The 26,662-nt window shown below is 43.6% G+C and overlaps 1 protein-coding gene and 1 long non-coding RNA gene across 2 annotated transcripts in view; both read left to right on the top strand.

Annotated features, from left to right (window-relative positions):
- LOC147821824 (uncharacterized) overlaps positions 1 to 15,788 on the top strand; it is a 42,559-nt gene extending 26,771 nt beyond the window's left edge. The window contains exon 2 of the long non-coding RNA XR_015446507.1: positions 1,871 to 15,788. This is a non-coding gene — a long non-coding RNA (uncharacterized LOC147821824). The remainder of the gene's footprint in view (positions 1 to 1,870) is intronic.
- The window catches only part of Rora (RAR related orphan receptor A), a 674,381-nt gene that overhangs the window by 414,671 nt on the left and 233,048 nt on the right, over positions 1 to 26,662 (top strand). The gene's annotated exons all lie outside the window — the stretch shown is intronic.

The following is a 26,662-nucleotide window of genomic DNA, read 5'->3' as shown; positions in this document are numbered from 1 at the left end:
CTGGTGGGGGGGGGGGGGGTTCCTCAGTACCTCACCTCTTGGCATCAATACCTGCTCTGCTGAGTAAGGGTGCTTAAATCAAGGTGTAATCCACCTGCATCCTGTGTGATGGGGCCAAGAGAGGCAGTTTTAACTTCTGTCCCATAAATGATCAAATTTAGGTAGTAGGCTTTTTTAGCGTCTTAACATCAAGTGGGAGTCGGTAGGGTTCTGCCTTTTTAGAACTAGAAGTGAATATTCAATGTTGAGATTGAATGAAGCTTAATATAGAAGGAGAAACTGAGGCACAGATGGGCAAAATGACTTGTAAGTTCATACAGCTGGCCTGTCCAAAGCTGGGACTTTAACTAGGGTCTTTTTCTATGTAGGCCAGCGGATTTTCCATGATATCACCAGGCTTCACCTTGTGATTTCTGTCTCGCTGTGACTCTTCCTGAGCTGATGTTCTGGGTTTGGTTTTGTTTTCAGTTTTTTGCTTAACTAATTAGGTTACACTTTGTTAGAGAGGACCAAACTACACAGTCTTTGACTTTGCTGTTGTGTTTTTGCTACTGTCATAAGGAGCCCCTGTGCTTCAGAGTATGAGGACTGCTCAGAAGGACTGCAAGATGCACTCATGTATTCAATCAATACTTATTCAGCATCTGTATTTAACTAGGCACCATTCTAGGTACTAGGGAGAAATCTGCAGACACAAAAAATATCTATGCCTTTGAGGGAGCTTCTAGTCCCACAGGAAGAAGACAGAGAAATGGCAGTGAATATAAGGAGCTCATTGCATAGTGCATAGGGAGGTGACAAGAGCTAAGAGAAGGAAAAGTAGGGCAGGGTAAGGAGTGGCAGGTTGCAGGTATGAATGGCGCGCTTGGGACAGGCCTGCAGACTTCCAGAGGCAGCAGCTCCACTGTATAGATGTAGCGCGGAGACAGTGGGCCTTACAGAGAACATTTCAGGACTCCATAATAACTCCATTCCCCAATCAAATCTGGACCACAGACCTAGCAGATCCACACAATTGCAAACCTCTTACCCTTCTGGCTAGCGATCTGTACTCTGATCTCTCAGTTTGCTTTACACCATCTAGAAGGAATAGAAAAATACACTTCAGTGAAGGGTGGTTGTGAAGTCTTTGCGCTTTCCTTTAGCCCCAGCACCCAGCTCTCTGCTGCCACTCGCTAGCTCCCAGCCCCCGGTCACTGCCAGGCAGTCTTTAGCATCTCCGAATGCCCAAAGTTGCCCTGTTGTAGTTTCCTCCTCTCATGAAGAGCCTGATGGGAGGTGAACCAGCCATCTGAGTCACCAATCCAGGCTGAGGGAGACTTGGCCATGTGCTATTACACATTCTTCCTGGGTGGCATTTGCCTTTATAGAATAATCATGATAGCAAGCACATAGCAGTGTATCCCTTTGATGTGTGATGTGCACCAAGTACTGTTCTCAGCATTTTTAATAATATTAGCTCATTTAATACTCACAATAAGCATAGGAAAAACAGACTATTTTTATCCTCATTTGACAGGCACAAAACAACCTGGCCACAGTCATGTGTTCACATAGCAGAGCTGCCATTCAGATCCTGCAGCCTGGGCTCTTTCGGGGTGTAACCCGGGGGTGTAAGTTGGACTCAGCTGCCCTTTGAACACCACTGGAGTGGCAGTGACTGCTGGGAATTCTGCGGGGAGAATGACGTGGGGGCTGTGTATGGATTTAAAGGGCAGAATCCTTGACGAGCAGTCGGAGGGGACAGTGTCAGGCAGGGGCAGAGTGGAAGAGGGAGAGCCAGTCCCTGTTAACTCGTATTGCAACGTGGACTGTCCCATTTCCTGGCTCAATACAATGCCTATGTTTTTATCGTGGACTTTTTCCCTAGGAGTGGGAAAAGTGTCACCGGGAACGCAGGATTCCATGCAGTGCGTTCAGGGGAGCAGCGGGGAGCAAAAGGAGCATAGAACCACGGAGCGGCTCGATCCTGCGCATGCTCAGGAGTCCCTTCCCGTCAAGCCGGTGGGCTGTCACAGTATCTCGGGTGCTATCTACACTCACTTCTAACCAGGCCAGCAAAGTACCTGCCCCTTCGACGAAGTTTCAGGTCCCCATCGAGTTACCGACAAGAGCTAAGCCACAGAATTTGAAGTTGAACTAGTTCACACACAGGCATTGCTGACGTCCGCAGATCTGACGCCTCTTCCTGCACTTCAGGATGAAGAGATGGGTTTCGACTCCTACCCTCTGACTCCCTCGTGGGAGACTCCCCCCACCCCACCCCTTAGTCCACAGTGACCCAGCTGTGACGGGGGGCGGGGGGTGCTTCTCAAGGCAATTCTTCTATGTCAGGAATGTTAACCCTAAAGAGGTTTGATGTCCCATAAGCATATTCATCTTTGCATGTTTATTAAATTAAGCCTTCCACGAATCCACAACAACATATTGTTCATTAATAGGGAAAGAGACCATTGTTTCCCCCCAGGGAATATGTTGGCTCAGATGTGTTCCAAGGTAGGCTTAAATGAAGTGTGTGTGTGTGCGCGCACGTGCATGTGTGTGCGAGCAAGCACGTGTGCAACTTGAGTAGTGGGTAATAGAACAGTGATGAGCAAAGAAGAAAAGAAAAAAAGGTCTTAGACTAGAAATATCCAAGAAGGATTTTTATCAGAACTAAATTTAAGTACTGCTGGCAGAATGCCTTAGCAAGATATTAGTTTTTATAAGGAGAAAAAGGAACGTGTAATTGTAGTGTCTCCATAGGAGGAAGAAGAATGCGGATCTGTTCTGGAGAACCCCCACACAAATTTAGAAATGGCTTACATATAGGAAAATCAGTATTTTCCTTCTAGCAACATTACCATAGTCAAACAACTGAAGAGAGATTTCTATTAACGAAGTGAGCTCCATCAGGGGAAAGCTGGGTACCACTGCCATCAGGGCTCGGCAGGAGGCTCATCATTTGCAGCTTGGACCAGAATAATGTGGAAATCCCATCCATTCAGAGACATCTTAGTGCTGATGCTCAAGGCAAATCCTTGGAGCCCACTAAGTGCAGGGCACATAGAAGGGTTGGAAGAGGAAAGAAGAGTGAAGGAAATTCAGGCAGCCATGTGACTCATGGGTGAAAAACTTTAGAGGTGTAGGGAGGCTCAGGCCCCTCTGATCTCTTGTTTCAGGACAACATTGTCTCTTCAGAGAATGTTACAGTAATAGACTCAAAATATCAGTCACAAAGGAAGTGGAGGAAATGTGTTGAGTAGTCATGAATTGATACTATAATTACCCCAAATTTTCAAGTTTCCAGTTAAAGCCAATGGTTGTTTTGTAACAGAATCTAAGGAACATGGTTATAGTGTGGGTTCAACTCAGAGAAAGCTTTCGTCCTCAATTCTTAAACTCTGCTTCAGGATGAAAATAAGTCACTGTGGGAGGGGACAGACAGGAACATTTAGAAAGAGACTGGAAAATGACTTCTGTCCATTCAGAAGTGACAGATGTGGTGTATCTCGGTTCTTTAGCAGAGGATGAAGACTGTGACACATTTTGAGTCACCTAGATGTGGCGCATCTGTTGAGACTCCCAAGTACTTCTAAGACAGGTGGCTCAGTGAATCAGCAAAACAGGAAAGGGCTTTGCCTTTTGTTGAGGGGCTGTGAAGAAGATCCTTATGAAAGAAGGTCTGGTGGGGACCCAAGAAGGACACTGAGCCTTGGTAGTCCTAGTGGACATCTGTCGGAGACCTCTTGGTATGATGTCTCCAGGATTGGGACCGGTTTTCAGGTGGAGACATCATGCAATGGGGTAGCACATTGGATGATGACTAAGAATGACCTTGACATTGATAAGTACCCCAGACTCTGCTGACCCATAAACTCTAAGGAAAGGCACTCTAGAGAAACAGCATGCTTAGATTCCTTGGGGTCTAAAGCAGGGAAGTGCCCTTGTAGAATCCTACAGGAGCCACAGGTGTGGGTGCCAGATGGCTTTTGTACTCTGAGTGAGAACGAAGTTCCAGTCTATCATCCGAGGGCCTTCAGCTGTGTTCCACCTTTGTGTTCTCTTTGCTGCCGAATATGCCTGGTTTATGCCACCCCAGGTGGCCATGCAGTATTTCATAAGTGACTGGAGTTTTAAACCTGGCAGAAAAGATCTATTTTAGTGAAATAAGTGCTCCTATCTCATCAAGTCTATTGCACACCATGTAAATGTCAAGTACACCCCAAAACACTCAGGGCTGCCGACCTCTGTGCTTGGAAAGCTGCAGTTTCTAGCTGGACAGGGGGGTGTTGAACTGGCTGGGCAGGTGACTCTGAGCATTCGCAGAGTCATGCTGACCTGACCTCCCTGGGTCTATGTGCTCATCAGTGCCTGGCTAGGAGTTGGGACTCTTCCTGAGCTCGGACTCAGCTGTGGCTGTGCGACCTTCGCCAAGTGATTTCTCCATTCTGGGCTTCACCTCTCTAAGATGGAGAGCTCTTTTCTTTCCATCCTCTCTCCTTTTTGTAACTCGATTTTAATGACATACCTAGGGCGGTACTTAGTGGATTTCAAAGGAAATCAGTATTGCCAGCGTAAATAAAGGTATGATACTAATGTAAATCTATCAAATTGATAGTTATGTAAGAGAATATTCCATTCTTAGGAAACACACACTGGATTCTTTAGGGCTAATGGACTGTGCTGTATATACCTGATCCTCAAATAGTTCAGAAAATAGAGTGTATATCCACATGTATGAAGACAGAGGGAAAGACCAGTAAATTACTATGAATGATGAAGGCAGTGGTAAGTATATCATTCTTCAGGTCCAAAATCACCATAGAAATTTAAAGCCAAGGACCTGCCAGAAAGCCTGCATTCCACCTTCCAGAGTGTGTTCAAGCTGGAGCAAGGCCTTACCCCCTACCAAAAAAATTCAGGTGCAAATGAGCTGTCCAGGAAGCTGGTCCAAGAGCAGGGACCCTTCCTTAGAGGGAGGGACTGGGTCTTCCATTTTAGTCCAAGGAAGCTAAATAGAACTTACAACCCAAAATATGTAATGATTCACCCCATGGTAATAAAGCAGCCCTGGAAAACTCTCCAGAGGGATTAATCTTAATCGGCAATTAAGATAAAGTCTGGGCACATGCTAATCCAGGGCTTAATCAGAGACATTTTAATGTGCTGCTGTGGTGTGGCTATAAGACTGGGATTCCACTAATTGAGCCTGGAATGTGGCTGTGAGGAGGAGGAACTACAGTGCCTGAATGGCCTACAGATCTGGCAGAAAAATGGAGTTTTTCAGGTCTGTTGGGCAGTCTTGGCTAGCACAACCCCCAGGTGTGGCCCACAGAGCACCACACAGGTAAATGCACACCCCACCACCTCACTGCAATGCCAGGAGAGCAAAATGAGAAAGCAGGTTGGGGAGATGATGCCCAGGCGATGTCCTGCTTTGCCAGCCCGTTCAGAAAGCCCTGGTTCATGACAGGATCACTCACATGCCGTGTGGGAAGCTAAGAGCCTTATAGAAAAGAGAAGAATTTTCAAATAATTTTCAAAGAAAGTTGAACCCTGAATCATGTTGTTTGCTTCCTAGAAATTTCTCATCTGCCTACTTCTTCAATCCAGGAAATCAGATGATAACAGTTTGTCGGTGTAAATTCCCAGGGGTCATGACATAGTACCCTAAGTTAGCAAGGGAGTCCCACCACCTGCTCACCAACTGGTTTTGTCTCCAACTATGTCATTTTGGCCATTATTTTTTGGCCATTATTTGAGGAGTTGATGCTGGCCTTAGCCCTGAAATTCCCATTAGGAGAACAAACATCTGATTCAAACCATATACACTTCAGAGAAGTGTATTCCGTATTTTTCTCCTCATCACCAGTGCATTTCAGCCACACATTGCCTACATTTTTCCAACACTGTGTGTCCTCATGACCCTTACAGGCAGCCGGGCACCCGGCCCTTCACCCAGATGCCATAGATGATCTTTAGACAGATCAAGTGCTTGCCCACGTGTGTCTGAGCTTTGCATTATTTATTCACATATCCGTGATGAATTCATCTGACCACCAAACTGCTAATCAGAGGTATGACTGAGTGCTTATGGGTGGGCTTCCCCATGCTCACACTGTGGAGGAGGCACTGAGCCCTCTGTGCAAGAAAACAAATATGAGAAAGAACTGAAGTTGCCAAAGACCACAGCTCAGTGAGGATCAGTCACCTTTAAAATCAGTAGGACTCCCCTGTGCATCAGCCTTGTGAAGGGCCTTATGCCAGACTGTGCAAAGCCCATGAGGAAGTGGAAGGGGAAGGTCAGTACCACCCAAGAGTGTGTGTCCTCTCAGAAAGATAACCAGAGCTCATAAGAGAAATCGGAGCGATCCAGACAGAACCGTTGTTCTCTGACCTAAAGGAGTGAGTGTGCTAGTGGCTGGGTGTTCAGGCTGCCCTGAAGAGGCATCTTGAGTCACCCAGGGAGAGAGGAGACATGGGGGTTTTCCAAATGGGAGAATAACCCCAGCCCACTGGGGAGAGGGGCAGAGTTGGATGGTGTGAGAAACCAAGCAGAGAGAAGAGGCTGCCTACACCACACCAGCAACCCTGTCTCCTTACACGCTGTGCAGAAGGTTCCTGGAGGTGGCAAAGAGAAAGACAGGATGCCTAGTTAGATTTGAATTCTGAATAAACAGAATAATTTTCAATACAAGTCTGTCCCAAATATTGTACGGGCCATAATTATACAAATGTTACTATGTGTTGCTCATCGAAAATGCTAATATAACTGGGCCTCTTGTATTTTATCTGGAAATCGAGATGAAATCTTCCAGAAAGGAGGCTGAGACTCAGGTGTCGAGGGACATGAAACCTCCTCCCTCTGCCCTGTTCTGTCCTCGATGGGAAAGCTCAGCGGGAATTTCATGCTCCATCTAAGGGGTTCCCAGAGCTGAAATGCATGAATTACCTGCTTATAAGATATGAGCTTTCATGAACCATGAATTCACCCATGTCACAAATGAAGCCCTTGTCCCTGGGAAGGCTGATTAGTGCAGAGCTGAAAGAGGCTCTGAAAACGTCACTTGTACAAGGTCCCACTTCTAGGCTTTCTGTGCCTGCCTGTATGCCCTGGTCACTTAACACAAAGAGTGTCAGACATCACAGGCATGCCACAAAAAGCCTAATAGGACATTCATACTGGACCACTGCAATTTTCATTAAAATCTTTTTTTCTCTGAGGAAAAAAAGGCATATGTTTGAATATTTCTAGTTTTTAGAACTTAAATGGGCAGCATTCAGAAACAAAAAGCCCTTTAACGAAGGTGTAAATTGTGCCTTTTTAAAATGACTTTTCTTCCTTAGCCGGGTACCCACAGTAATGAACACTCCTACCCAATCAAAATATGAAAACGAAATTGGAGCTGTGTCAGCAACTTGGCTGCAAATAAAACTCAAAACAGGTTATAGCACATGCTAGGAATACAAAATAAGGTTAGAAATAATGCTTCAGCTGTGAGTTCTTCAGGCTGCGGAAATAATAGAGCATAATTTAGTAGAAGAGGAACGAGGGAGTCAGCACACGCAGGAAAAATAAAAGCAGCAAGGAAAATGTAAGGGGTAGGAAACAGGGGTAAGAAGAAATTGGAGGAAGACAATGGGTGAAAACCATAGCAGGGGAAGTGAGGCCCGGGCTGGTGAGAGAAGGTCTGGAGCAGACAGTGGCCTGATTGGGTGTCACAGAAATTGCTCCTAACACTGAGTTTTCTTGGCAATTCCAAGTGGACACCACACATCAGAAAGGCAAGTCCATAGCATAAGCGGTTGTAGTATCTGTGTCTGACTTCCTGAAAGAAGAATCCACCGAGAACTCTACAGTCTTTTGTTACCTGGAGACTAGAACATTCCAGGATGATTTATTTTATTAGTCTGAAATTATCCTCTAAAGCCTAACCAAATTTGTACAGCAGCTCTGCGATTATCTTGGCTTACAGTCAAGATGTCAGCTCTGAAGGTTCAATCAGATGGGTTTTTTTTTTCTTTCTTTCCTTCTTTCTGCAACCTCATCAAGGTATTTCTAGTCTAAATGCTCTTCACCCTGTAGGAACACTAAAGTCTGGTAAATAGAACATAAAGAGTTAGCAGGTTTCTGCTTCGGATTGTGTTTGTAAGAGGCTTTATGGAGATAGCTCTCCCAAGTAGCAATTAGCACATTGACTTTCGCTGTGACTCAATTAAAAAGTATTTTTCTTAAATATTTATCATGGAAGTTAATTTCCTTTTGTGCCTTTCCTTACTGGGGCTAACAGTTAAGAACCTGTGATTAAAGGAGATAACCTTTCTTATCTCTCTGGCCACAGTGGGAAAAATAATTCAGAAATATCTCTACCATACACCCATCTTAAACAGGGGATCACCTGCCTGATTACAGTGACCAAGGTTTCACAGGCTGTGTTCTCGGCTCACAATTTAGAGATAACCACGCATACACTGTACCACATTTGCGAAGATTTAGTAGAGAGGAGCAATGAAAATATGCTGATTGTGAGTCCCCTAAATGCACTACAACCTATACTCTGGATCCTCCCTTGACAAAATCATTTTGCAAGAACACACATTTCTCACCTTTATTAATTCACTGCCAAAGTCAGCTCCTCCCCCCAACCTGGTCAATCTTTTCTTATTGTCTGCAGGTGATGAGTTCATTAAAAAGAATAAAAATCCATTTTATCCGCCCAGCTTTCGCTTCTGTCTGCCAGTGTACCTGCTCTTAGTTTTACCATTTAGGATTTACTTGTGAGGTGGATTTTAAGGCTTGGCCTCTGATTTGCTTTATTTCATATGGATGCTATTCCATATTAATTTTTTTTAATGAGGTCTTTAGTGGTTAGCTGCAGGGGCAATTTATTTTACACTTTCAGACATAGTATGGGGGCAGAGAATCAGAACTGAAAGTTCATTTGAGGCCCAGCCAATGATTTACAGAGTTATCAGTTTCACTCACTGCTCCGCTCACACCTGGGCCAACCTGCCCATCCTTCCTGCAGGGTCACAGGCTCTCGGCAGGGCTGCTCATTTCTTGATTAACTTTCCAGCCCCCTGGTGACCCAGCAATGTATGCCTGCGTGGTTCTTGTTACCTGTTCTGTGTCTGGCAACTTTCTGATGTGTTTCAAACTTAACGTCACTTGAATGAAAGTACTGGGCATTCAGAAAGGTGTGTATGTGGCCATCAGGTGGCAGAGCCTTGTTAGGCAGAGAGGGTAGCAGCTGAGTGAAGGAGTTGTGCGGGGCAGAAGAGACCAAAGGCAAATGTGATGATGTGTTTATTCGGTTCAAGAATGGACTGGTTGAAATGACACCTGCCTGCCCAAGCGATGCTTGGGATAGTCAGTATGTAAATACACCCACTGCCCAAGTGATGCTCGGGGTAAACTGTTAAGTGGTTAAAGAAGCTAATAGATAGCAGGAGGCCACAAATGGACCTTTTACCATGGATGGGACACTCGTGGGACAGTGGAGATTCCAGGAGCTCTGAGGTTGGAATACCTGACTTGGAGTTCCTGAACTCTTCACCCAGTGAAGCTGACTTGCAAGATGAGAGGGAGCTTGCAGGAACAGAAGGAAAGGTGAAGAGAAAACACTCAAGGCAGAAGGAACAGAGGACACAAACACAGTAAGTGATGGGGCAGCCAGGACATGGGGCCCAAGGGACATTCAGTGTGTGCTGGCCACAGCAGAGCTCGACAGGAGGCCAGCGTAGGTTCCTGGAGCTCCTGCCTGGCCCTCAGCAGAAGATAATGGAAAGGGGGATCTTCCAAAGCCAATGGGTCTAGATCTGACACCCAGCAAAGTAAAACTGAGCAAGGTACTAAAAACAGGCCTCAATTCCTTCATGTGCGAAATTGAGCATTATAATCCCAGCCACATAGTTGTAGGAAAATCAAATGAGATGACATATTTAAAGTACCTGCCATCACAATTTGTAGTAGCTAAAGCTAGGAAACAGCCCAAGTGCCCATCAACTGGAAACTGGGTTTTTTATAAAATGGAGTACTACCCAGCCTTAAAGAACGAGAAACTAGAGACATTTATAGCTAAATGGATGCATATCGAGGCCATACTCTGAAGTGAAATAAATAGGGCACACATGTGTAAATACCAGATAGTTTCTCTAGTGAGAAATTGAAAGTGTAAATAAGGGTTAAAATGATTAAAATGAATAACTGATCATTTGAAATAGGAAGAAAAGGGGTGATCAGAGGGGAAGGGGAAAGGAAAGGGAAAGGAAAAATTAGGAGAAAAGAAAAAAAAATGGAAATGAAGTCTATGTAAATAGGGAAGGGCGCACAGGTAATGGGGAAAAAATAAGAACCAAGATACGTCATGTACAGGTACAAGCACCCAATGATAAATGTAAACACATTGTATGCCTAAAATGTACCAAGAAAAGACTTTAAAAGGGAAAATTAAGAATAAAGTACCTGCCATGGTCCCCCAAACTTGCCAGTTATTGTCACCTTTGTGTGTGTCCTTATCATGCGTGGATCCCAGGCTCAAAAGCCCAGTGGCCCAGCAGGTAAACGAAGAGACTCCAACCACACCGAGTACAAGGAGCTTTGGAGTATCTGTTGTGCACTCTTAGAGGACAAAGAACGGGTCCCACGCAGACACATGGCCCTGCACAATCACACCTTCAGTTGTCCAGGTGAAGCTGCAGTCCAGATTTCTGAGTGAAATCCCCCATCTTCTCTGTGTTAATGTGAATTTAAACCACAGAGCAGGCCAAACAGTCCACGTCTGTGGGCCGCCAGTTGATGGCCTTTGATCTCCATCTTCTCTCCCACCACATTACAGGCTCTTGCAGGGTGAGGACTGTGGTTGTTAATGATTTGTGTCAGGGCTGGCTCCTGGCAGATGCCTCGTGGTCGGAGGGCACTGACTTGCGCCACATACAGACATTGACACCAGGGGCGAGGAAAAAGCAAGCCAACAAGTGAGGTGTTCAAAAGTGCAGAATTTCAAAGAGTGACCCAGTGCCTTCGCATAAGCCCAGGAATGAAAACTTTTCAAACTCGGCCCCAGCAAGAAGCTCCTGGGAGAGAAGCAGATTCTTGGGAAGAAAAAAAAGTACAGTCTGTGAAGGGCAAAGTTTGGCAATCTATTAAACAGCAAGTTACAATAGGCAAGTGCAGAGATCACAGAGGCCGGGATGAATGTACACACATCTATACAGGGAACTTTGATGCTTTCAAATGCCTCCTCGCCATCTGAAAAGCAGGCAGCAGGCATCGCCTACATATTTCACAGCAGTCTACCTGTCTGGGTGTTTGGGTTTGACAGCAGGAAGCCCTTTGAAAGGAGCCTGAGGCATTTCAAACGCTTTCTCTGGGATATCCAGTTTGTATGTTCTGCTGATACCTTTTTTAATTGCCTTTATTTTTTTTAACTAATTCTAGAATCTCTTATTAAGCTATAAATCTGCAAAAAGAGCAAATTACTAAATAAGATACCTTTTGACCATCTCCAGTGAGCACATACGCAGATTGTAGCTCACACACCATCCCGGGTAACAAGGAGAGGAGTTAGATGTACAGATCAGAGCTATTTTCCACGACAGGCCAGTGAAAACTGCCTAATGTTTGAACCTCTTGCCTCCTGCCCAGATTATTTCATAATGGTTTAGACAGGGATATTTACAGCTTTCTATGAGTAATAAATAATTTAGAAGCCATTCATTAAAACCTGCTAAATTACAGACACTGCAGATTCCTCCTTCTAAGAAGGAAAGGATGACCTGAAATCTGGTCCCCAGTCTCTGGCTTTCTTTTCTTTGATTCTTTTTGCTGTTTCTTCTCCCTCACTAAGTGAGCTACATGCCAGGGTTTAGAGGGGCTACATGGCCATCAGTGCTGAGAGCCACAGTGCAAGTGGAAAGGAAGTTGGGCTGCATTGCCCTGGTGAAATCATGGGTTAGAAATTTGAAGGTCTTTGGTTTGTTCTCAAGGAGGTCTCATCCATCCTCCTCTGCTCGTTTTTTTATAAGGAGATGCCATATGAAGGAGAATGCCAGGGTCTGCAGGAGAGAGGTGACAGAAGCGTGGTGGCCTGGCTATCTCTTCTAACAGCCTGCTGATTGTGGGGTGTGGGAATCTTATGCAAGCCTTAACCAAGCTAGGAGTAATAGCTTTAATTTCGTTCGAACACTGAGAGGAGGAGCAGGCTGTTAGGACTCTAAAGTGATAGTTAGGAACAGGGAAAAGTGAGTGGAATCCTTTTGGGAGTGACAGTAAAACCAGGATTCAGAGTTGATCTCAAGAACTCCCAGGCCAGACTCGGTATGAAATGAGCTTGCTGTCATTTGGTTTGCTGGCAGATCTTGGGAGCAAGAGAGTGCTAGTTTAGCTCACAGATAGCAAAGGTAAGAAACGAAACTGTGGATGTGGGACCAATAGGCTGTACCAGAGAAAGACACACACACACACACACACACACACACACACACAGAAATTAGAAGTGTGAGTGGACTCTAGGGTCTTCTCAATGTAAAGCCATCCTTACCCCTAGTGGAAGCATCTCTGATTCTCAGTGCATTGTCACACATAGGGAAATTTGTCACCAACATTCTAATTTAGCCAAATGCAATGTGACCCTCTCTTTTGTGGGGACAGTCTCAAGACCTCTTCGTTGAGATATTCTCCAAAGAGGACTTGCCTCTAGTGCTAGGCAGAGTAGCCATCTCCAGCTAAATGATGAACACATTTTTAAGATGTCCTTTTTATGGCTTCTTAAATGACAAGGCATGTTAAGCACAATGTGATAAAGGGGCAAGATCATAAAATAATATGGATGGAAAGGAAGGTATTTTATGTGAGCAAGGAGTGTCAGAGCAGAGCTTTATCAATGAGTGGAATTTCCTGCAAGTAGAAAGATAAATGAATTAGTAACTCAGAGTAATTTTTTAAAAATACATATCCAGATGAAAGCTTGGATAAGTTTGATCCCTTCTAACCAATGAAGTATGATCTCTAATTAGGTTTCCATGCAGACGGTGCGGGCTTGGAGTACATTTCTGAATCTAGTTGACCTTTTCAGCTGCAGAAGCCAAATGATTTCCATTCCATGCTCTTTAATTCTGGAGGAATTTCTAATTTGTTGCCAGAGATAAAAACTCACTCCAAACAGGAAAAAAGTTTTATATAGTCCAGAGTCTCATTTATAGAATATTAAAAATTTTAGACCTGGGAAAACGCTAGGAGACCACTTGATTTAATCCCCATATTTTACCAAGAATAAAACTGAGGACCAGACAAAACCGAGACTTGCCCAAGGTCATGCAGGAACGTGGGACTCAGGACTAGAACCCAGGGCTCCCCTTCCTACCCTAGACTCTACGTCTGGCTGATTTCTTGTTTGCCCGCCGGGCTGTTTTATGCTGTCCAAATGTTGCTGAATCAAAGGTCCCTCCCTGAACTCCACCAGCCCTGCTTGAGGGAAACTTGCATGGGCCCACACCTACCCTCTTGCCTTTCTTAATTTCTTTTGGAAATTCTCTATTCTCTCACCTTATTAATGTTAAAACAAAACGGGTTCTTTTATTGCCACAGGCAGCAGGAAAGTTAAATTCTTGATGGAGACAAGTGTCTTCCCTAGTGAGAGCAAGTAAATTAGTTCTGAGGTCCTCTCACTCACTGTGACTGTAATGAGAGAGACACCAGCCCTTCTTCATTAATGAGATGCCAATCACAGAGGAAGCAGCCTCGCTGAGCCTTTGGGGAGGAGGTGGCGGGGGACAGTGGGTGATTGGCACCAGAGTGAGAAGGGAGGAAGCAGAAAATAAAAGTCTCCAGAGGTCAGCGAACACGTGGATGGTCTGGAATCAGAAGGGCAGGCTAAGTGGGAGCTGGTGATGCCCCTGAATGGGCGAGGTGGTGTGGCTTATAGAAAACATCTTTGGAAGCACACAGGAGAACTGAGGAGCTACCCTCTGGCATATTTCCCATATGTGCTTCCGGAGGGGTTGTGTTTACAGTGGATCCCACTTGGACCCAAATGACTGGTGACAATTGGGGTTGACTAATGATTGGATTCTCATGCAGGGCTGGCAGGAGTATATCTTGTCTCTCCTCTGCCTTTGATCTTGTCAAGATTTTAACGTGCTGTGTAATCACTTAAAGTTAGAAAAAGGAAACTTTCTAAAGAAAGCTAAAGTGTTTGATGCTGCGGGAGTCTTGTCCTTGCGTGAAATCATTTCTGGTAGGAGTCCCTGGTCTGAAATGTACCCAAAGACCAGTTTAACCCAAGGCTGTGCTTCCAGGGTAGTGGAAAAAATCTGTTGTTCAGTTCTTCCTGTCAAAGTGGCTTGTGGGTAATCCTCCCCTCCAAAGATGGTACATGCTGTCTTTCCCTCAATCACCCGCAGCAGTAGTCACAGCACTGTCAAGAAGGTTGGGGGATATCTGCACAATTTCCCTATCTCAGCTTTCAACAGCTGTCTTTGTGTTGGTTGCTGGTAAAATCTGCATCTGGAAATGAATAGGATCTCTATTTAAAATTAAATGCCCCCCCAAGTTGTTTTTTATCCCTGCAAACTTTTTTTTTATGAAAATGGCTCTATATGAAGGTTAAGAGACTTTCGCCACTCCAAACAACTTAATAAAATGTCTAAGCACACAATTAGGTATGCTTACATCCTTCAAGAATCAGGTAGAGGAAGTTCTAATTGGCAAAGCAGCATCTTGAATGTCATTTCCTAAACCCATTAGACCATATCTAACAGAAAGAAGAGAAGCAGCCGCAGTTTACAAAATACGCATAGTGTCCCTCTCGGAGATGTACATCCAGGGCAGCAGTTAGATGGCATTAAACTTGTAGGTGTAACAAAATGTAGCTACAAATCCACAATTGCTCCAAATGAAATGATGTTCTTAAGACTGTAGGCTTACCTGATGATAATTGGAGACAACATGGGCCAGCAGCCTAGAGATGATCCTCTGTGTGTGTGTGTGTGTGTGTGTGTGTGTGTGTGTGTGTGTGTGTGTTGGGGTTGTTTAAACACACAGGCAGCCTTGGGTGCTGTAACACATCCCATTTTCTCTGAGTTGGTGGTGGCCCGAGCCTGCCAGCGCATCTGTCTGTAGTTACTCAAGTCTGATATGGCAACTTCCACGTCTGGAGGACTTGGCTTTACCACCATTAAAATTGAAATGAAGAAGAACCGGAAGTTTTTAATAAATCTAGGCCAGAGCAAGGCTTCTCAGGGCCTGCAGCCTGTCTGGAAGCCCCTCATCTAGTGTAGCTTTGCTTTTGGAAAATCTGACAAGATTCACCTAGGAATTTCACTCTTTGTTGAAAGCCAAAAGGAAGAATCACCATGGAAAATAAAGATTCAAAAAGCCAAGCGTGGGTTGGGTTTTTTTGACATTTTGTTTCTGTGAGAAATTTTTTTAAAACTTGGTGGACAAGACCTTATCTGTCCCTTTTTTTCTTATATATTAGACACCTGGGTTTTTAAAGATGAAATTCTTACAGATGTTTTAGATTAATTTGTTTTCAGAAGTGCTCAGAACTTGATTTCCAAGGACTAAATATTTTTTCTTTCTTCCTTACCAAACACCATAGTCTGCCGAGGGAGAAACTCAACTTGCTGTTGGTGTGCTGGGTCGTATCATGTCCTCCTGAGTATGCCAAGTCTGCCTCCTAAGACAAGTTCCCTCTCTCCTTCCATCCCTTGCTCCTTCCTAGGTATTGGGATTGAACCCAGCACCTTCTCACTGAGCTACAACCTCACCCCTTTTTATTGTTTTTTTTTTTTGAGACAGGGATTCACTAAGTCACTGAGTTGTCCAGGCTGGGCTCAAATTTGTGACCCTCCTGCTTCAGCCTCCCAGAGTGCTGTCATTATGGGTGTGTGCCATGATGCCTGGCTCTAACTCAGATTAAAAAATAATAATAATAAATGTATCACCTTTGCCACATCAAAACCTCTCATATCATGACTTGAGTTGGATTAAAGACAAATTTGAACTGCTAGTGAGAAATTCAGAAGCCTACCCTGAAAATGGGTAGACTCATGGGCTAACAAGAGAATTTACATTTCACCTGCTTAGCATATTACAGAATAGCTGAAAAGGGAGCAGAAAAGGGAACCATTTTGAAAAAATAATTTTAAAAAAGAAGCCATATTTTAGATAAGAGCTTAAAAGAAAAAAAGGCCTAGAAAATTTTTGTTTTTAATATTATAAAACAAGGTTGCCCAGCACATTCTCGACGAGTACTTCTAGTGAACTAGCTCTTCCACACACTTACCATAAAGTAATTGATGTCTGTAATAATGCTAACCCTAAGGCATTACAGGATCCTAAAGTGCCTCCTGAATCATCAATGATTCATCGGGTTCTGAGTGGTTTTCTTGTTGAGCATATTTTATTGTATACTAATCCCTCTGAAAATCGGCAGTATGTCTCTGGTTGGTACCAGAGCTTTGCAACCCAGAGAGCACAGCCGCAAGAGGCTGCTGGGAAGTATCTTCGGTGCCCAAGCTGACTGCCACCTACCGCCCCCGCTTCCTCCTCCCTTGGTCTCAGGAGAGCCAGTGCTGCTCAGGGCGTCTGCAGAACTTGGTCTCTGTGATGGTTTCATCTCGCTCCTCCCTCTCCCTTTCCTGCTCAGCTTGCTGGATGGAACCACAAGCAAACTGCGATTCCATGTTCCCGACCCCTCCCTGTGCCCAGAGGAGAAGGGCAGCACTAATTAGGTTGAACCCTAGACAAATTCTGACGTTTGACCACTTTTTGCTCTACACAAACAGCAACTTCCTGTGACCAGCCTCAATGATTACAGATGCCGGGCACCTGTGGGTGTCCGTGTGTATAGATGTGTATATCATCCAATTACCCAAAGACTTGATTAACAAGAATGCCAAAGCTCAGGCGGACCACACAATCTGCTGGCCCTAGTTAAGCAAATGACTTTTCCTTCTTTGCGGTTCCTTAGCTCTTCACCGGGGATGGAACCCTGGCGTTTTCGTAGCTCTGGATGTGTTAGGTGAAATGCCCTTCGGACTGCTTGGTAGGCTCTGTTTATATTTTAATGCTGTTTACAGATGGAGCATTCCATAAGTATTCATTGAGTGCCTTACAAAGGGATGGCTCCAAAGAACACTTTATTAACAAGCTCCTGCCTGGAGGAGAAACTACAGGAAAGAGGTCTTTATTCTTTCTCCTCAAGTTCTCTCCCAAGAATCCAGGTACTTTCTTCACACATAGAGTTGGCATGACCTGGGATTTACCAGCGACTTTAACAGCCCAAAGTGTTAGCTAATGAATTATTCCAAGTAAATTACAGACCGAGGAAATCCTTTTTCTGTCCCACGCCAACACTCCTTCCATTAGCAAATATTCAGTGCGGGTGACTCGTCAACCGGATACCAGAAAATGGTTTAGCCTGTGTTTGCCCCTCTATATTAGAGATAAATTTTAATACTGAACTTGTAAGGAAGCAAACTGAAACCATTTAAAACAAACTTCCAGATTTGCGTTTTGAATTTGGATCTGTACTTCGTGGTAAATCCCAGGTACTTTTGGACTGATCTTGGTACCAAAAACAGTAAATATAACAAATCGCTTTGTATCTCCTTGGTGGGCAGAAATAAGCAAACAAATGCTATTCTTCCCCCATCTTCGTTTTAAACATGGTGAAACAGTGCCTTCTGCTCAGTCAGATCATTCTAACTGGTAAGATAATATTTGGGGAGAGAGTGGGTAAAGGGAAGAATGAAATTGGCAGGCGCCGAGACCCACAGGGCGCCATTTGGCACGAGCTTCTTTGAGGTCTACCCAGAAATGGTTAATCAGAATAGGGGCGATGTCAGATCACAGTGAAGGCAGATTTCTCTGTTTATGGGCAAATCTGAGACAGCCAGTCTTTCAGGTCTGGAGCTGCAGTTGCATGTTAAATGGGATCCTAAAACTGAAATACCAGTGTTTCATCCTTCCAACAACTCAGCCTCCTCCTTTGTCTTTGTGGGATTTGTGGGCACTACTGACTCAAAACTGTCCTGCCTTTCCCTGATGGGCAATGTGTTAATTGCTAGAGGTGACCCCGGCCTTACCTCAACCTGGGTTCCAATGGGGGGTCCTATAGTGAAAAGTCAGTTTGTCTCAAGCAAAAAATCCAGTGGCAAGGACTTTGAAGCCTTGAAATGCACAATGCTATGTGTGTTTGTGTGTGATGTGGGGCTCAGCCTCCAGCGTCATCCGGGCTGGTTTTGGAGGGGCGGGACTCCAAGTGTACTCTCCAAGTGAGGCCTTCCTTGGGGAATATTTCTTAGCAGAGTGCATTTTTGTTACATGAGGACACAACTGCATGTGGCCACTGAGTCAGCCTCTTGACGTAAGTCAGTTCTTTCCACTTGTCCTCATGGCAGTTGGTTTGAGCATTTGATTGGCTTTGTGTAGGTTGGTGTAGTTCAACTGAGTCAAGGTGTAGTACAGCGGGGGAAAGAAAACTGGATTGTAAATCTAAAAACTAGATCCACATTTAGCTCAGCTGGTCATGTGACATATAAATTCCTTAACCACTTTTGAAACGTCAGCTTCTTTGCCTATAAGATGATATCTGCCCGGCTTCTCTTAGCAATCTCTCAGGGTTTTTAATGAGGAATAAATGAGCCAATGGGTGTGAAATCTCCTTAATCCATATGAATGATAGGCTAGAACTTCATTATGGTTAGTTAGAGTGGCGCTATAGGACATGATTTGAAAATAACTTCACAGGACTTGCTATCAAAGTCTAAAGGAAATCTTTTACCATGCACCAATGGCAATAAGAAAATGAGACAGACAGCTACATCAGTTGAGCTCACTCACTCATGACCACTTTAAAGATGAGCAAACACTTGGAGAGAATCATGGCCAATTCTTTGCACTGGCTGTTACCAAAGAGATGAAAAGGAAAATCCCTACTCCCCAATTGTATTTGAAAACCAAAAAGTCTAAAGGCTTGGAACAAGTGGTGGTGAATGGAGAGGATGTCCTAGCATGACACTGGCGGTGTAAATAAATCACTGGAACTGATGGCACCCACCCAAGAGTTTTGAAGGAACTCAAGGGTGAAATTGTGGAACTGTTGGCCAAAATGTGTCACTCATTACAAACAAGTACTGTGCTCATGGCCTGGCATGTTGCCACCAGGACTATGAAAGCAGAGAAGTACAAATAGGTGAGTCTCGGTTTTATACCTGGCAAGCTGGAAGAGATTGAGCAGGTGGTGTCACTGAAGGCTGATCAGCGCTCAGAACATTTACTGAGCGTCCACCCTGGCCGAGGACTGTACTAGTGAACACATGCAACTGTCTAGAAGGCAGTTTGAAAAAGGGGTCACAAAATTCCAGGGCTGAAAACAGATTTGGGAAGTCATTTGCACTTAGGTCAGAGAGAGCAGATAGCCTTCCTGTGCTGGGGAGCTCTCCCAGTTTACGAACCCTGCATGCAAGAGCCAGTCTGCCTTGGAAAGTGAGCTGAGATCAATAAACAGGGTCTGCCCTGATCAGCACTCAATGCCCTATGTTTGCCATCTTCATGCAGACAGCGCCCTATGTCTGCCATCTTCATGTGGATGGGTGCTGGAATTGCAGTAAACAGGGGCTGAGGGGGTTGGACAAAAAGAGAAGGCAAGAGGTGCAAAGGCAGAATCCCACAGAAAGTGAGGGTTGAAGGAATGAGTGGAGGAAAAGAAACCAGTAATGAGGCTGAAAATTTTCATCATGTACTCATCTGTTCATTTATACACATACACACACATAAAGCACTTTCAAAGTGCCAGGCACCATTTTGTACCCTGAAGTAACATCTAGAAGCAGACAATGATCAGTATTTGGAGACATCAAGAATAGGTCAGATAATAATAGACACTCGTATCAGAAGAGGGGAATGAAGTGTAAGGAAACCGAATGGGCCCTTTAGCTTGGCTGGTCAGCTCTTGGAGGAGCCAAGACCCAACTGGCAAGACTCAGCCAGCTCTGCAAAGAACTGAGAGAAGAGCACTCCAGGTGGATGAAACAGCTAGTGCAAAGGCCAGGAGAAGAAGAAATAGCAGAAAATTCTCTTACCAGAAATTCAATTATGTAGGATGAGAGATTGAAGGAAAGATGAGGCCGAGGAGTAGATTTCTCGGTGCTGTTTGTAATCTATTTATTGGCTGGCTGTGCAAAATGGGGAGACCCGAGAAAATCTGAAGATTCGGGAAAGGAAAAACTTGAAGGGGGAAGACTAACTATGCAGGAGAGAGAGAGAAAGCATGGTCGATAGTGTTGAGAAGCGCATTTGTCTTGAAGAAGGAGCTGAAATGGTAAGGTAAAGACAGGGATAGATAAAAAGATTGTCAAGCGGCATTCCCTAACCATATTTAAATGTCTGAACTCATTTCTCAGTCGTGTGTATTATTTGGAAAAAATTTTAATCATCTTTTCATTTTGCATCCTATGCAAAATGAAGTGATTTAATGTTTTTAAGTGTACATCATTTTAGATAAGTATAAAAAGTTTTATTAAAAAATTAATTGAATATAATATTTACTAATATTCATGGATTATGAAAATAAATTCAGAATGAGTTCCATCTAACAAGTGATGCACATGATTTAATTTATTTTAATTATGTAAGAAATGGCAATTCATAAAACATACATTAAAATGACATCTAATAACAGGCTTAATTTGAAAACCAAATACTAAAATGTGAGTTGGAATTTAACTGTGTATCATAGTAGCAAAAATAAGCAAAAAACAGAACAAAACCTGCTTTCGGAACTATTAGTAGGAAACTTCTCATTTCTTTAAAGCCAGGTTTATTTTTGTTCTTTGTTTCTTTTATTTCTAAATAATGAAGTAAAAGAGAGTATTTCTGGCCACTATTAATAAACACTTCTTTGTGAAAATTATTAAAAGCCAAACTGGATATGAATAACACCACATTTTCTGGTATTACAATTGATTTTTGAAATTATAGAGAGAGCTCAGTGACTCATGTGACACAGAGAAGGGCATAATTCTGAAATATGGTGAAGAAAAATCTTGACATGCAGTTGGCTTTCTATATCCAGGGGTTTCTGCATCCACAGGTTCCACCAACCATGGATTAAAACTATTCCAGGAAAAAATGCATTTGTACTGGACATAGGCACACTTTTGTTTCTTTCCTTGTTCCCTAAGTGATGTAGTGTAACTGCAATTTACAGAGCATCTGCATGTAGTAGGCATTATAAGTACTGTAATGTCAAGATGATTTATTTCTGTAAGGGGCTTGTGTTTCCATGGATTTTCATATCCACAGGGACAGGGGTCCTGGAACCAGCCCTTTATTGATCCTCAAAGATGACTTGGTATCTGTGGGATTACTACCATGTATCCATGTAACATTTTGAATGGTGTGATGGTCCAGTAGCCATGGTGACCTATCTATCCAGCTCCTTGTGAGCACAGGAACCTGACTTCACCCTCTGCTCTTTCAAATGGAAACCACAGTTAAGTGGTTATGTGGATTCAGTTATTTAAGTAGAAACTAAAATATATGCCATTATCACATTTAATGATATGAGAGCTCCAATCTTTTTGCCAAGCACCGGGTTCTGCTCTTAGGAGAAGGTGGAGACTTGGTGGAGTGAGGGTAAAATGAGGTAAAGAATTTTTAATGTCTGTGAATCAAGGGATAATGGACAAAAAAGGAGGAGGACAAGGATTTCTTTTCCTTGAATGTGCCTCCCCCACATCTAAACAATGCCCAGCCCAGAAAGGACCCATAAGAGATACTTTGCTGGATATGTGAAAAACTCCTGAGCGAGAGCAGGCTATGTGGCGGGTCAAGTCCTGCAGAGCTGTAGAGGGGAGTGGAAGAGAGGTTGGCATTGAAAGGAGAAATGACTGTAGGAAGAAGAAAGGGAATTGAGATCCCAGCCGCATGCTTCACGGACCTTGAGTAAATAATCCAAAAATTCATTTGCAACAAGAAGAGACCCAGAATAGCAAAAGCAATTCTAGGTAACAGAGACATGGCAGGGGGTATCACAATCCCCAACCTGAAACTATACTACAAAACTACTGTGATAAAAACAGCATGGTACTGGCAGAGAAATAGACCTGAGGACCAGTGGATCAGATTAGAAGATGCAGAAACAACTCCAGACACACTCAGCCATCTCATCTTCAATAAAGGTGCCAAACACCCTCACTGGAGGAAAGATAGCCTCTTTAATAAATGGTGCTGGAAAAACTGGGTTTCAACTTGCCAAAGATTAAAACTAGACCAGGGCTGGGGATTTAGCTCAGTGGTTTCACCATCTGCTGTGCAAGCGTAAGGACCCGAGTTCAATCCCTGGTACCAAAAAAACAAAACTAGACCTATATCTCTTGCCATGCACTAAACTAAAATCGAAATGGATTAAAGATCTAAATATTAAAATAGAAACTCTGACCCAATTGGAACAGAGGTTACGTAGAACTCTTGAAGACATCGGTGTAGGAAAAGATTTTATAAACAAAACCTCAGTTGCCCATGAACTAGCACAATCAACAAGTGGGATCTCTTCTTAAAAAGCTTCTGCAGAGCAAGAGAAACCACCAGCAGTGTGAAGAGACAACCCACAATGTGGGAAAAAATCTTCACTTGCTTTTCCTCAGACAAAGGTCTACTATCTCAAATCTATAAAGAACTTAAAAAGATCAGACCTCCCAAATTTAAAGACCCAATCCGAAAATGGGCATCTGAAATGAACAGACATTTCTCACACAAAGAAGTAGAAATAGCAAATAAATACGTGAAAAAATGTTCAACATCACTGGTCATTCGAGAGATGCAAATGAAAAAGCCGAGAAAGAATGGCTGCTATCATGAAGTCAACCAATAACAAATGCTGGCGGGGCTGTGGGGAAAGAGGAACCCTGCTCCACTGCTAGTGGGAGTGTAGACTGGTGCAAGCACTGTGGAAATCAGTATGGAGATACCTCAAAGAACTAGGACTGGAAGTCCCATTTGACCCCGCTATTCCACTGCTGGGGATTTTCCCCAAAGAATTAAAAGAATCATATCACAGTGATATATGTGCGCCCATGTTCATAGCAGCACAGTTTGTGATAGCTAAAACTTGGAAACAGCCCAAATGCCCATCAACTGGAGACTGGATAAAGAAAATGTGGGTTTTTTTATAAAATGGACTACTACTCAGCCATAAAAATGAGAAATTAGAGACATTTATAGCTAAGTGGATGCACATTGAGGTGATACTCTTAAGTGAAATAAATAGGACACACATGTGTAAATACCAAATAGTTTCTCTGGTGTGAGAAACTGAAAGTGTAAATAAGGACTAAAAGGTCTAATAGATAATATGAAATAGGAAGAAAGGGGGCAAAGGGGAAGGAAGTGGGAGGGGTAGGGGAAAGGATAGAAGGGAATGGGATTAATATGAGAAAATGGAAAAATAGGAACAAAATCTTTGTAAATAGGGAGGAATGGAAGGGTTGAAGGGAAGACTGGGCAAGGGTGAAAAATAAGAACCAAGAGAGACTATGTAAAGGTGCAAATTTCCAATGATGAATGTCATTATATTGTATACCTAAAATACACCAATGATTAGAATGAATAATCGATAATGCAAAATAGGAAGAAGAGGTCCAAAGGGGTAGGGATAGTGGGAGGGGCAGGGGAAAGGAAAGAAGGAAAAGGAAAAATGATAAGAAATGGAAAAAATGGAAATAAAGTCTTTGTAAATAGGGAAGGGTGGAGGGGGTGAAGGGAGGGCTAGGAATGGGGAAAAATAAGAACCAAGATGCATCATGTAAAGGTACAATTCCCAATGAGAAATGTAATTGTGTTGTATACCTACAATGTACCAATAAAAGAATTTAACAAAAAAAAAGGAAGAGAGGGAACCCACCGGGGATAAGTTACCAACCAACCTTATAGATGAAAAGGTAAACATTCACGTAAATGGCAGTCATCTATCTCCAAAGCATTTCTGGAATGTCTTTTGCTTGTTGTACTCTGAACTGTCCTATGGATTCAGAGAGTGAAAAGACTCCACTCACACTCTCAGGATGCTCCCTGAGTTGATTGGAATAAATAATGAGACAAAGTCCATGGTAGACCACGTTCATACTGTCTGTATAACACAGACATTGGGCCTGGGGAGGGAAAGACCTAGCAGAAGCAGCACTGGTTTCAAGAACAGAGAGAATAGAGTTCAAGTTGTAGTTGTGGTGCCATGTGGAAGTCATCTGATCTCTCTGAGCTTAGCCTCCTCATCTGTCTAGAAAAGACAAGGACTAGAACCTGCTGGGGGCCGGCGCAGCAAACCTCCGACCTCCTGTGGGCTTTGGAAACTCGAAGTGGGGCCATCGGTGTGGGCAGAGCTGTTAAGAGAAATGTCCTTCCTCCAGGATGAGAAAGTTGGGTTGGACTTAAAGAATGGGGAATGGGGAAGGGATGTGGAAGTTTAGAGCCAAGCATTTCAGGGAGAAAGTGTAGCAATGAGCTAAGTCATGAAGGGAAAAATGAAATAAAGAAAGTTTAATGTCTGTGAATGAAGGAGTGTACAAAAAAGAGCAGAGTTCGGTGATTTGCTAGATTCCAAGCTCAAGGTGGAATTAGTATGTGTCTGTTTATTGTAATGAAGGTGGATTATTAGCATACAGGTCCGAAATAATGGGAAAATTATCTAATTGGAATAATCTAGATTGGAAACCTCATCTGTTGATATCAAGGGCAGGTTTATACCAGAGCTAAATGAGGGAGTACACACGGAAATCTCCATGTTCGCCTGTGAGGAGGATGGTAATCAAAGAGCATGAAGAAATGGGACCCATTCTCATAAAGTGGGGAAGTATAAAAATAGCCAAGGCTATATTTTGAACATCACTTCCTACTCAGACCTAGATGGACCAAATGAGACAATGGGAGTGGTTTTCCTTTTAAAAGAATCAAGAACTATATTTGTTGTAATAAGGCATTAAAAATTGTGTATTTCCACACAGAGGTATACTCCTGTATGCCCAGCATTCTGGGAGGCTGAGGCAGGAGAATCATAAGTTTGTGCCCAACCTGGGCAACTTAGTGACTTAGCAAGACCCTGTTGCAAAATAAAATAATACAAAGGGCTGGGAATGTAGCTCAGCGGGAAGGCCCTAGTTTCAGTCCCCAGTACCACCACACATACACACACAGGGCATTTGTGATGGATATTTAGTAAGCACATGAATAGCTTCTACAGACACTCTTTAAAATAATTTCTTGTATTTGCAGAGTACTTTAGAGTTTATCAGGTTCCGAAATATATACATAAAGGGTCCCTGTACACCTTGAAATTCAGAACATCTGGGCTTGAGTGCCAATCCTGTCGCTAATATGTTGGCTAATGTGACTTGGGCTAGAGTTACTTAATGGCCCTGGGCTCACTGTCCTCATCCGTAACATGACTGCAGTGAGTCCTGTGCTTACAGGATGTTTGGTTTTATTTCCACCCTCCGGTAGGATGCAAACTTGCAGGGCTGGGACCACATCAGCTGTTGTTCCTAGGGTCCTCCATAGCTCTGAGGTAGAGTTGAAGCTCAGAATTTGTTGAATGGATGCGTGATGGAAATGCACAGGTAGTGAACAGCAGTGCTCTGTTCTAGAGATGAGACACAGTGACCTCTGCCTTCGAGGGAAGAAAACCCAGTCTCCGAATCTCAGTGATTGTCCAAGGATAGAGTCAGACTCTGCCCTATGAGTGGAACCCCACAAGTCCCTTTTCTACCCATCCTGTGCCCTCTCTTCTGTAAACCTCTGGCCTCTGGTAGGATCCTGGGTGACATTTTTCTGAGCTGTTGTCATATCTTTTAGAAAACTGGAAGCAATATTTGCCTTTGTTTTTGTTTTTGATGAGAGCTCCTAGAATAAAAAAATATAAAGCAACTTTTAAACATTTAATTTTGCAAAAAATCCAAAAGAAAAAGGAAAAAAAACCACAACTCATGCCAAAGTCTCAGCTATCTCTGGTTTGCACTATTCTTGGCCGGCTGGACATAGCTCCGGAAAATGGATCTGCTCTTTAGGGAAAGGTACAGTTTGTTTCTTTCTCCAGTCGACAGAAATATGTTTGGAAGGCTGATTCACCCGTGGCCCCTGCACCAGGCCCAGCACCAGTGCTTTTCAGTATTTGCTGTGTTCCTCTTTGGTTTACAAGGTCAGACTGGATGTTTTGGTTGTTTCCCCAGCAGTGCTCTACTGACCGACTTCGCTCTAATCCCTTGATGTCACTTAAATAAACTGGAGCCTGGTGGGGGCGGCTGGGGGGGGGGGATCAGAGCTCTCCAGTGATTGCCTGCCGCTGTTGTTCTCGGCGGCAAATTAATTTGCTGCTGTTATGTAAGTGTAATCATCCTCTCTAATCACATCACAGGATTGGGAACTGCCAGAAATAACAGAAGGGAACATTCGAGATATCAAAGGGGAGCCACTAAAATAGATTGTTTATTTAGGTACCAAATTGAAACACTATTATGGGGAGATGGAAAACAACCTTCTTCCCCACACTTTCCTGCCACACATCCGTCCCTATGCTTTGCTTACTGTATTTGTCAGGCACATCATGCAGAGGGAAAAGGGAGAATGGAGCAGTACAGCCAGCTTTGCTTCCGGGAGGACGGGAGGGGACTTGGTGGTGTC

The sequence above is a fragment of the Heterocephalus glaber genome, unplaced genomic scaffold (genome assembly GCF_053883595.1).
Source record: "Heterocephalus glaber isolate CG9 unplaced genomic scaffold, H.glaber_assembly_v1.0 deba00001689, whole genome shotgun sequence".
NCBI classification, from domain to species: domain Eukaryota; kingdom Metazoa; phylum Chordata; class Mammalia; order Rodentia; family Bathyergidae; genus Heterocephalus; species Heterocephalus glaber.
The sequence above is the reverse complement of the archived record's forward strand: the minus strand, read 5'-3'. Positions and strand labels throughout refer to the sequence as shown.